The sequence below is a fragment of the Elephas maximus genome, chromosome X (genome assembly GCF_024166365.1).
Source record: "Elephas maximus indicus isolate mEleMax1 chromosome X, mEleMax1 primary haplotype, whole genome shotgun sequence".
NCBI lineage: Eukaryota > Metazoa > Chordata > Mammalia > Proboscidea > Elephantidae > Elephas > Elephas maximus.
This window is the reverse complement of record NC_064846.1, coordinates 176,134,330-176,145,256: the sequence shown is the minus strand read 5'-3', so window position 1 is coordinate 176,145,256 and position 10,927 is coordinate 176,134,330. Positions and strand designations below refer to the sequence as shown.

Here is a 10,927-nt window from a genome sequence, read left to right as displayed (position 1 = left end):
TACAGGGCTTAGGGCTCCAACACATATTTTTTGGGGACACAATTCATTCTCTAACACACCCCCTCCCTAAGACATATGGTCTACTTTGGTCTCTGGTTGAAAGAATTCTGGAAAATTAAAACCTCTTAGCTGTTTCCTTCTTTTAAATGCTACAGAGAAGCAATTGTCCACATCGAGTGTAGATAGAATTATAGTGTTTCATTCCCAGGAGATACTTACTTGGAGCCCTGATGGCGTAGTGGTGAGAAGCCTGGCTGCTCATCAAAAGGTCGGCAGTTTGAATCCACCGGTCGCTCCTTGGAAACCTTATGGAGCAGTTCTCCTCTATCCTATAGGGTCGCTATGAGTTGGAACCAACTTGATGGCACCTAACAATAAAAAGATACTTTTTTGGGCATTTTTGAAACTTTTGACTACAGCAGTACATTCTGTATCCTGTAGAAAATGATTAATGCTGTGGGATTCTCCCCCTGCCCCCAAAATACACAATATATAATGATACCATAAAATAGTTCAAGTTTCCATTAACATAACCAAGAAACCCCTATTCCCAGACGGGAATTAAGTTGTACAAATTAATCTGTAGCCGGGGATATGGCTTCTTTAACAAACATATGATATTTTAGAAGAGTATGCCTGTGTATTGACTGCAAAGTCTGCTCAACCTTTTCATTTTCCTGCTGTCTGACTGGAAGGTCGAAGGATTTGAATTAAAGGCAGAGAATGAAGAGGGACGTTCTGTTTCTCCACCATCTCCCAGTAGTTGCCGCCGTATTTGAGCAGAGAAGGAACAGATACTGAGCCTGCTGACGAGTTTCTCATCATGAAAGGAAATCGTTGGGACACAGGCAATCTTGGGCCATTCAGGAATCTGTTCCCAGATGTACCAGGCAGGACTTTGGCTTCCAGATTGGCTCAACATTCTCGTGCTAGGGTCAATCTCTTTTCTGGGAGATATGGTGACACAGCAAGGAAGCGTTTAAATTAAATTGGGCACAGAACCAGGCTCTAATGGAAGCTTCGATTGGTCCCATTCAGGATTAGGGGGGATCTGTGTAGCTGTGTGGAAGGCATTGATGACAGAAGGGAAGAAGTCTTGGTGAAAGAGTGGGTGGCCATGTAATAGGGGTGTGTGTCAGACAGAGAGGTGGGCACACTTAGAGAGAGGCCGCAGGACATTGAGGTCTTGCTGTAAAGGTTAGTGGCAAGGTGGAATGCTGTCTAGAAGGGAAAGAGGAAGAAAAAGGTGTGTTGATTTTGTTTCTTTGCTGTTAAGATAAGCATTACTTATCCCCAGGGGAACGGTGTGGGAGGCGTGTGTACGTATGTGTGTGCATTTGTGTATGGGTGGTGTGTGTGTGAGTGTGTGTATCAGTGTGTGTGGGTAGCGACTATGTGTATTCGTGTGGTGTGTACACGTGTGAGTGTGTATGTGTGAGTCCATGTGTGTGAGTCTGTGAAAGTGTGTGTGGTGTGTGCATGAGTGTGTATGTCCAAGTATGTGTGTAGTATATGTATGTGTGTGCAAGTTTATGTGCGTGTATAAGTGTAAGTGTATGTGTGGCATGTGTGTATATGTGGTGTGTGTGTATGCATGTATGTGTGAGAGTATGAGTATGCGTGTATATATGTGAGTTCATGTGTGTGTATGTGGTGTGAGTATATGAATATGTCCGTGTATGAGTATATATATGTACAGATGTGAGTTCATGTGTGTGTGTATATGTATGTGTATGTATGTGCATGTGTGTATGTGTGTATATATGTGTAAATACATGTGTTCGTGTGTGTGTGAGCATGTATGTAGTGCAATGGTGGAGCAGTCCTAGAGAGCACCCAGGTCAGGTGAGAGCAGTCAGAGAGCCCTGTGGGAAGGGGACCCTGGGTGTTGAGGGTGACAACTGCCTGGTCTTGGGCACCTTGTGGCTGTTGCAGCACACGCGAGTCACACCCAAGTGGAGACCCCCTGCCTGTCATGGACTTTAAGACAGACTGGTGGGTGGGGTTGGGAGAATTGGGGTGGGGAGGGAGGTGAGCCTTGCCAGGAGCCCTGGACAGCCTTCTTTGTTCCAGAACGTGGCAATTAGGAGTCCTGTAAGCCTATGTCCTGGGGGCACTCCTGGATCCACCTTTCAGTTCTGCCTCACGAGGTAGAGACCTGAGGAGGCTTTTTCCTCTTTAATCTTCAGAATATTCAGGGTGGTAAATTCTGTTCCCAAGACCAGGCTGTCAGTTTGTCACACTGTGTTGGCTGGCGTGTTGCAGTGATGTTGGAAGCTATGCCCCAGTATTTCCAATACCAGTAGGGTCACCCATGGTGGGCAGGTTTCAGCAGAGCTTCCAGACTAAGACAGACTAGGAAGAAAGGCCTGGTGATTTACTTATGAAAATCAGCCAATGAAAACCCAATGGGTCACAACAGAACCTTGTCTGATATAGTGCTGGAAGATGGGCCCCCTAGGTTGGAAGACACTCAAAATACACAGTGGCCACAAGGATGGACTCAAGCAGACCAAGGATTGTGAAGATGGCACAGGACCGGGCAACCTTTCGCTCTGTCGTCCATGGGGTTGCCATGAGTGGAAGCCATCACTACAACAACAGCAAACCTTGCTCAGAGGAGCAAAGCCATTCTTTAAAAAGCACGCCCTGCAAACCGGGATATTTAGAACAAGGGCAGAAGCACCCCGACTGATAAGGAGGCAGAGCCTGGAGTCGCTATCACACACGGCCTCATACCCTCTTCCTGCAAACCCCAAACTTTTACAGCTGCCTGTCCTATCTGGGCTTTTCTAAAGCTATGAAATGTGAATCGATAGATGATAGAGCTTTACTTTGTACAGAGTGTTCTTCTTCAAGCTATGACTGATATCACGGAAGTATGAGGTTCTACTCCTTCCAAACAGCGCTTTGGCTACAGAGGGGCCATAGGAATCGGCGTCGTTGATACGGAAAGAATACAAATGAACAAAATGCAAAAAGTGCTAAGCAAAATGTGGCACATGAAGAATGTCCTAGGACCACAGAGCCTAGGGGCCCTGGTGGCACAGAGGTTAAGAGCTACGGCTGCGAATCAAAAGGTGGGCAGTTCAAATCCACCAGCTGGTCCTTGGAAACTCTATGGGGCAGTTTTACTCTGTCTTATATGGTCACAATGAGTTGGAATCAACTTTACGGCAATGGGTAGGGTCACAGAAAGGGGACAGGCAATTAAGTTATTGATTATGTGGAAGCTTCACAGAGAAGGTGGGGGCTTGAACTACACCCTAAAGAAAATAAGGGTGAAGAGGATAAGCATTGCAAACTCAGCAAGTGGGAATGTTTGTGAATTATCATGGTGGACCAGAGGGTGCCATGATGGAGTTGGTTTATTGGCAAATGGGATTAAAGTCAGGATATGCTGGGAAATAGGATGGGAAGACCAGTGTGGTGCACAATTAAAAGTTTTATTTGTTTATTTCAGTGTGGTCCCTGGGTGGTGCAAACAGTTAAGCACTTGGCTACTAACCATAAAGGTTGGTGGTTCAAATCCACTCAGAGGCACCTCAGAAGAAAGGCCTGGCAATCTACTTCCAAAAAGCCAACTATTAAGAACCCTATGCAGCACAGTTTTACCCTGACACACACAGGGTCGCCATGAGTCGGAATCGACTAGAGGGCAACTGTTTTTTTTTTTTTTTTTTTATTGTAAGTGCTGTTATGGAGTCCCTGGATGGGACAAAGAGTTAATTTGCTTGGCTGCTAACTGAAAGGTTGTCTTCCACCAGGTGTGGGTATGTGTGTGTGTGTGTGCCTCTATGTCTACTCTGTTCTTCATATAACTCAGAAGTGATCAGGCTGAGGACCCATCTTATACTGGCATGTCCTCAGTTGATGGGTCACATTACATTACATTGCATTATGGAAGGTGATCACATTACACTACGTCAGATGTGAGGTCATTACGTTACATCACACCCAAAGGTACAGAGATTAGGATTCCAACATATATTTTGGGGGGATACAATTCAATCCACAGCAGACACCAAGAGGTGGAATTTTGTCTCCCAACAGAAATATCAAAAAGGTCCCTGCGTGGCACAAATGGTTTGTGCTAGACTACTAATCTAAAGGTCGGCGGTTCAAATCCACCCAGTGGGATTGTGAAAGAAAGGCCTGGCAATTTGCTTCCATAAAGATTATAGCCAAGAAAACCCTATAGACCACAGCTCTATTCTGTAACGTGTGGGGTTGCCATGAGTCAAAATCAACTCAATGGCAAGTAACAACCCCCCCAAACCCATTGCTGTTGAGTCGATTCTGACTCATAGCGACTGTGTAGGACAGAGTAGAACTGCCCCATAGAGTTTCCAAGGAGCCCCTGGTGGATTCCAACTACTGACCTTTTGGTTAGCAGCTGTAGTTCTGAACCACTACACCACCAGGGTTTCCTAACTAACAATAACAGGAAGAAATATTAAGTGTATCACATGTGTGTGTTGGAAGACCCAGAGCAAGATGGCAGGAAGCTACAAAACATCCCAGGCTTGACTCCTCAAACCTGAGTTGCAACTTGTTAAAAATTACCTTATGGGGATAAAATGATTGATGTCCTATGTGCTGCAGGAATTTCAACACAGCGTTTCAAGTTAGACTGTTACGGATTGAACTGTGTCCGCCAAAAATGTGTATCAACTTGGCTGGACCATGATTCCCAATATTGTGTGATTGTCCACCATTTTGTCATCTGATGTAATCACCCTCCGTGCTATAAATCCTAACCTCTATGATGTTAATCAGGCAGGATTAGAGGCAGTTATGCTAAGGAGGCAGGACTCAATCTACAGCATTAAGTTGTATTTTGAGTCAATCTCCTTCGAGATATAAGAGAGAGACATCAGCAGAGAGGAGAGGGACCTCACACCACCAAGAAAAAAGCACCTGGAGCAGAGCGTGTTCTTTGGACCTGGGATTCTTGCACTGAGAAGCTCCCAGACCAGGGGAAGGTTGATGACAAAAACCTTCCTCCAGAGCTGACAGAGAAAGCCTTCCCCTGGAGCTGGAGCCCTGAATGTGAACTTCTAGCCTCCTAGACTGTGAAAGAATAAAATTCTGTTTGTCGAAGCGATCCACGTGTGGTATTTCTGCTATAGCAGCACTAGATGAGTAAGACACGGACCTTCTCAGATAAAGGAAGAATTGGCTGCGGCCGGTGGCCAGACACCTCGGTCCCCATGTGAACATTTCCAAGTATATCCTCACCTCCTGCTACAACTGATTCAATCAAATTGCAGAAGCCACAATGAAAAAGTTTATTTTGAAGATGACATTCCCCTACTAAAAAGTGTTGGGTTTTCGTGATGAGAGATCTGAAAATCCACTCCCCATTCTTCCATCATGGACTGTTGTTTTGCCTCTCTTCTTCCTTCAGTGTGCTCCAAGGAGAAATGAAAATGCTTAAAACTTGAAAAGAGTGAATTAAGAAGCATTTCATTTGTGTGACCATTAACTTTTAACCTTTCAGTATCGATGCCAGGCAATTCACTATTAATCATTTCAAATTCAACAGAAGCCCCTCCACATCAATTATTTTATAGTGCAGGCCATTTTGCAAATAAAAAGGTCTGTCATTAAGAATATTGAAAACTAATGTTTTCCTTAAAACTGGGAAAATAAATTCACTGTACTAGATCGTCATTTTTTTTCCTTCACATTCCAATTTTCCTCTTCTCGGAAGTGGTGCTGGGCAGAAATCTAGCTTCAAGATATTCATCTATCCCCCCTCCTCCCCCCGAAAACCATTTATCTTCCAAATATGCAGAGTTGGAATGAGTGGCATATTTCATGGGGCGGTTTTCAGGAATGTTACAAAGAAAAAAAAAAAGGTGCATGACAATTTCCGGTTCTTGATTGTAACATTGTTCAAACGGTGATTTGAAAGACAGCTTCAGAGATAGGGCTATGAGAAGTATTAGTAAGAGAGGAGAAATCACAGGCTCAAAATATGTGGTGCTTTTTTTTTAAGTACAGAGCAGATATGTGCTCTAATTTTGTGCTAAACCTCTTAAAATTCAAATTCCTGCAATTCAGACAGTACTCTTTTTTTTTTTTTTTTTTTGCGTTGTAGTTCGCCGTTTCGTAGGTGTCAAAAGTTTTATTCAGCAAAGAACAATGACAGTAAGTGCTAGCATCTGTGGAGAACTCAGAGTCCCTGCATGGTGCCGTTAACACGCTTGGCTGCGAACCAAAAGGATGGAGGTTCAAGTCCACTCGGAGGTACCTTGGAGGAAAGGCCTGGAGATTACTTCTGAAAAGATCACAGCCTTGAAAACCCTATGGAGAAGTTCTACTCCGGCACATGTGCGGTTGCTATGAGCTGGAATGGACTCAACCCCACCTGCCCTATGAAACAGTAACAACAAGCCCAAGTACACTTGCCAACCCTGGAGAAAGACGAATTCACCCATACAGTTAGGATTGCCTCAAGCCCATTATGTTGATCCAATATTCCTGCAGTCCCATCGGCTGGCGTCAAACATGAGCAAACCTTACCAGAGTTGGATCATTAATTTTATTACATAGAATGGAGCAACTCTTAGGCAAATTTAAGGCCCTGATTGACATCTCCCAAACCAGTAAAAGAGAGACCGCGCGTGGTGAGCATCTAGGGTTTTCCCCTTCACATCCTTAAGTGGATATTTCAGTGTTAGAATCCCCTGCTTCCATGTGGGAGATCCAGGTTCGGTTCCCAGCCAGTGCGTCACCTGTCTGTCAGTGGAGGCATGTGTGTTGCTGTGATGCTGAACAGCTTTCAGCAGAGCTTCCAGACTAAGAAGGACTAGGAAGAAAGGCCTGGCAATCTGCTTGTCAGCTGCATTGATCCCTTCTGAGGCTCTGAGGGAGAATCTGCTCTGTGCTCAGTTTCTGGTGGCTCCGGGCATCCCTTGAATTGCACCTACAGTGTCACTTGGTGTCCTTCCTCCATCTCCCTGCCTCTTCTCTTTTATAAGGACATCAGTCATATAGGGTTAGGAGCCACCCTACTCCAGTACGACCTCATGTTAACTGATGACATTTTCAAAGACCCTATTTCCAAACAGGGTCACACTGACAGGTATCAGGGGTTATGATGTATTAATACCTCCTTTAGGGTTTTTTTTTTTTTTTTTTTTTTTTTTAGGGTAGGACATAATTCAATCCAAAGGAGCCCTGGTGGAGCAATGGTGAAGTGCTCAGCTGCTAATTGAAAGGTCAGTGGTTCAAACTCACCAGTGGCTCCTTGGAAGAAAGACCATGGTGATCTGCTTCCATAAAGATTAACCAGACCAAAAAACCCACTGCTATCGAGTCGATTCCAACTCATAGCGACCCTATAGGACAAGAGTAGAACTGCCCCATGGGGTTTCCAAGGAGCGCCTGGTGGATTCTAACTGCTGACCTTTTGGTTAGCAAGCAAATGCGTAACCACTTTGCCATCAGGGTCTCAGAAACCTACGGGGCAGTTCTATTCTGTCGCACTGAGTTGCTCTGAGTAGGAATCAACTGGACGGCAATGGTTTTTCTTTCTTTCTTTTTTTAATTCTAAATTTAAGTAACTAACAAGGTCCATGCCCCTCAGTGTGCAACCTTGCAGGGCCACGAAATCTCTTATCGAAGGACGCAGACCCGAGTTCTTCAGGAATCACTGCCCAGTCTTGCAGTCATGAGCTCTGTACAAGGGCGTGAAAATCTATCAGAGAAGATGGTTGTGTGTGTGGCTAACAGCTTGGCAAGTTCAAAGAGGTAATTATATTCCTCCGCTCTTCAATGAGCCGAGTTTCTTTGGTCGAGGCAGAGGGAGGGCCACCGCCACACCCAGCTGGGGAGCGGGGATCCCTAAACTTCCAATTTTACAGCACATTGGGTTTTAGCCAGGGAAGTCCCTGTAACATTGGACTTTAATGGGGTTGTTTATCTCCGATGTTCTTGTCTTGGTGCTGGCCCAAAGTGCAGTGAAGTCAGTTTTGCAGCTCAAGGCATGCTAGGTACAGAGGGTTCAGCTCTCTCGGGAAGGTTGAGCTGTGTTAAGGGCTATTCAAGCGGATATTTACCAACTTTCTAGGAGGGTGTTTGGTGGGAGGTTGGAGATGATGCTCCCGAAAAGAACTTTAGACAAGAACCCCCTGCCTTCGTGAATCATAAAGGGGAAGGAATCAGTTTAACAAACAAACAAACAACACGGTTAGTGTGGAGTCCATTCCAACCCATGGCCACCCCACCACCTGTGTCAGAGTAGGACTGGGCTCCATAGGGTTTTCAGTGACTGATTTTTTGAAAGTAGGTTGCCAGGCCTCTGGGTGGACATGCGAGTCCATGCTTTTGATTAGTAGCCAAGATGGTTAACTTTTTCCCCCACCCAGTTTCTCCAAATCAGTTGCCTTGAGTTGACCTCGACTCATGAGGACCCCACGTGTGTCAGAGTAGAGCCGTGCTCCGTAGGATTTCCATGGCTGAGTTTTCACAAGTAGTTTGCCTGGCCTTTCTTCTGAGTCACCGCTGGGTGGACTCAAACCTCCAACCTTCTGGTTAGCAGCTGAGCGCCTTCACTGTTGGCACCACCCGGGGACTCTGAAGGAGAGGCAAAGGGGAAAGAATTTGACTGGACTCCGTTGTCAGGTACGACATTAAATTCTGATTCTGAAAAGTGTCTGGAGATTAAAAACACTATTGAGTTTAGCAATGGTCTTCTGCTATCATACTCTTTGTGGTTTTAAGTCAAATAAAAAAATGCATACATTAAAATATGAAGCCTTAAATAGGCACATTAAAGGTTTATACTATGTCTCTAAAAACATGGCTAGATTCCTTACTCATTCATACATATGAATTATAGCTTCATTTGAAGTTTAAAAGGTACAAAATATAAATTAGAACTTTTCCAAAACCAGGGCTATTACCTAAGTAGGAGGGGAGGAGGTGAGAGGAGGTTGCAGACATGGAAATGGGCAGGGCAGATTCCAGTATATGTGACCTTTAAGGTTTGTTGTTGTTGTTATTTGCAGGTGAGTTGGTCCCGGCTTATGGTGACCCTGCGTACAGCAGAACAAAGCGTTGCCATCTTGACAATCATTGGTATGTTTGAGTCCATTGCTGCAACCACTGTGTATTTTGAGTACCTTCCAACCTAGGGGGCTCATCTTCTGGCACTATATCAGACGACTTGCTGTTGTGATTCAAAGGGTTTTCACTGGCTAATTTTCACAAGTAGATTGCCAGGCCTTTCTTCCTAGTCTGCCTTAATCTGGCAGCTCTGCTGACAGCCTGTCCACCATGGGTGACCCTGCTGGTATTTGAAATACTGATGGCATAGCTTCCATCACTATATTGGACGATGTTCTCTTGTGATCCATAGGGTTTTCATTGGCTGATTTTCAGAAGTAGATTGCCAGGCCTTTCTTCCTAGCCTTTAGTCTGCAAGCTCTGCTGAAGCCTGCCCACTACGGGCGACCCTGCTGGTATTTGAAATCCCAGGGGCATAGCTTCCAGCATCACAACAACATAGAAGCCACCCCAGTACAGCAAACTGATGGATGGTGGTGAATTATTTCATTATTTTGATATATTTTCACAAAAGCTTACATAACACGTAAACAATAAAGGCAGGACTTTTACACTATGCATTGAATCCCTTAGCTTTTATGTTTTCTTATTATTTTTGCTGGACCGAGTATCCACGATATGGCTTCTTTCTTGTTCTGAACTGTCATCTTCAAACATTTGTATTGGCACATTTTGAGTATCTAAAAATCAATCAACACTTTGATATTTTCTTTTAAAATACCATTTGGGGTTAGGTGATTTTTAGCAGTAACATTATTACTTACTGTGTAACGAGTAAACTTTTTAGAATATTGTTGTCGTGCTGTTAAGTACCGTCGGGTCGGTTCCGACTCATAGCGACCCCGTGTACAGCAGAAAGAAACACTGCCTGGTACTGTGCCATCCTCACAATCATTGCTATGTTTGAGCCCATTATTGCAGCCACTGTGTCAATCCATCTCGTTGAGGGTCTTCCTCTTTTTCACTGACCCTCTACTTTACCAAGCATGATGTCCTTCTCAGGGACTGGCCCCTCCTGATAACATGTCCAAAGTATGTGAGAGGAAGTCTTGCCACACTTGCTTTTAAAAAGTATTCTGGTTGTACTTCTTCCAAGACATATTTGTTCATTCTTTTGGCAGTCCGTGGTGTATTCAATATTCTTCACCAATACCACAGTTCAAGGCGTCAATTCTTCTTCAGTCTTCCTTACTTATTGCCCGGCTTTCACATGCATACCAAATTCCAGTAGAATCCTAAAAAAAAAAAAAAAAAGCAAACAATTCAAATGAATTGGTAATTAAGACTTGGTGTCGAATTCCTAGATAATTTTCCATTTCTGCAGCACTCATTGAAATTTTAAGATGTGCAGAAGCCTACAAGTAATGAGAGCAGAGACAGAAATGCGACCACGTTGTTACTTCCCCATCCTGTGATGTAATACTGTCATATAAGGTTCATGTGAAAAAAAGTTGGCTTCACCCCCCAAGTGGTGGTGAGACAAAGAGAATCTAAGAGATTGTGATGAGCTCATTTTTGCATTTCCCTCCCCAATCCCCCCCTAAAAAGCCGCTGGCGTCAAGTTGATTCCAACTCATAGTGACCCTATAGGACAGAGTAGAGCTGTCCCATAGAGTTTCCAAGGAGCACCTGGCGGTTTCAAACTGAAGACCTCTCCGTTAGTAGCTGGAGCACTTAACCACTGCGCCACCAGGGTTTCCTTACACTCCCTAGCACTGCATAATTCAAACCCACTCTGTGCTCAATGGGGTATTTTAATCTTTAAAGTGAAGAGGCAAAATTGAACCTTTTACACGCACATCTTAAGGTGGGAGTGTTAGCGTCTTGGCCCGAAAAGCCATTCATTTTT

General features: G+C 44.4%; 1 long non-coding RNA gene across 1 annotated transcript; it reads left to right on the top strand.

The window, feature by feature from the left end:
• Nucleotides 1–6,571: 6,571 nt before the first annotated feature.
• Nucleotides 6,572–8,546, top strand: LOC126069378 (uncharacterized). The gene is made up of 4 exons (XR_007515921.1): nucleotides 6,572–6,635; nucleotides 7,160–7,229; nucleotides 7,598–7,761; nucleotides 8,379–8,546. It is a non-coding gene; the product is annotated as an uncharacterized LOC126069378 (long non-coding RNA).
• Nucleotides 8,547–10,927: the final 2,381 nt, after the last annotated feature.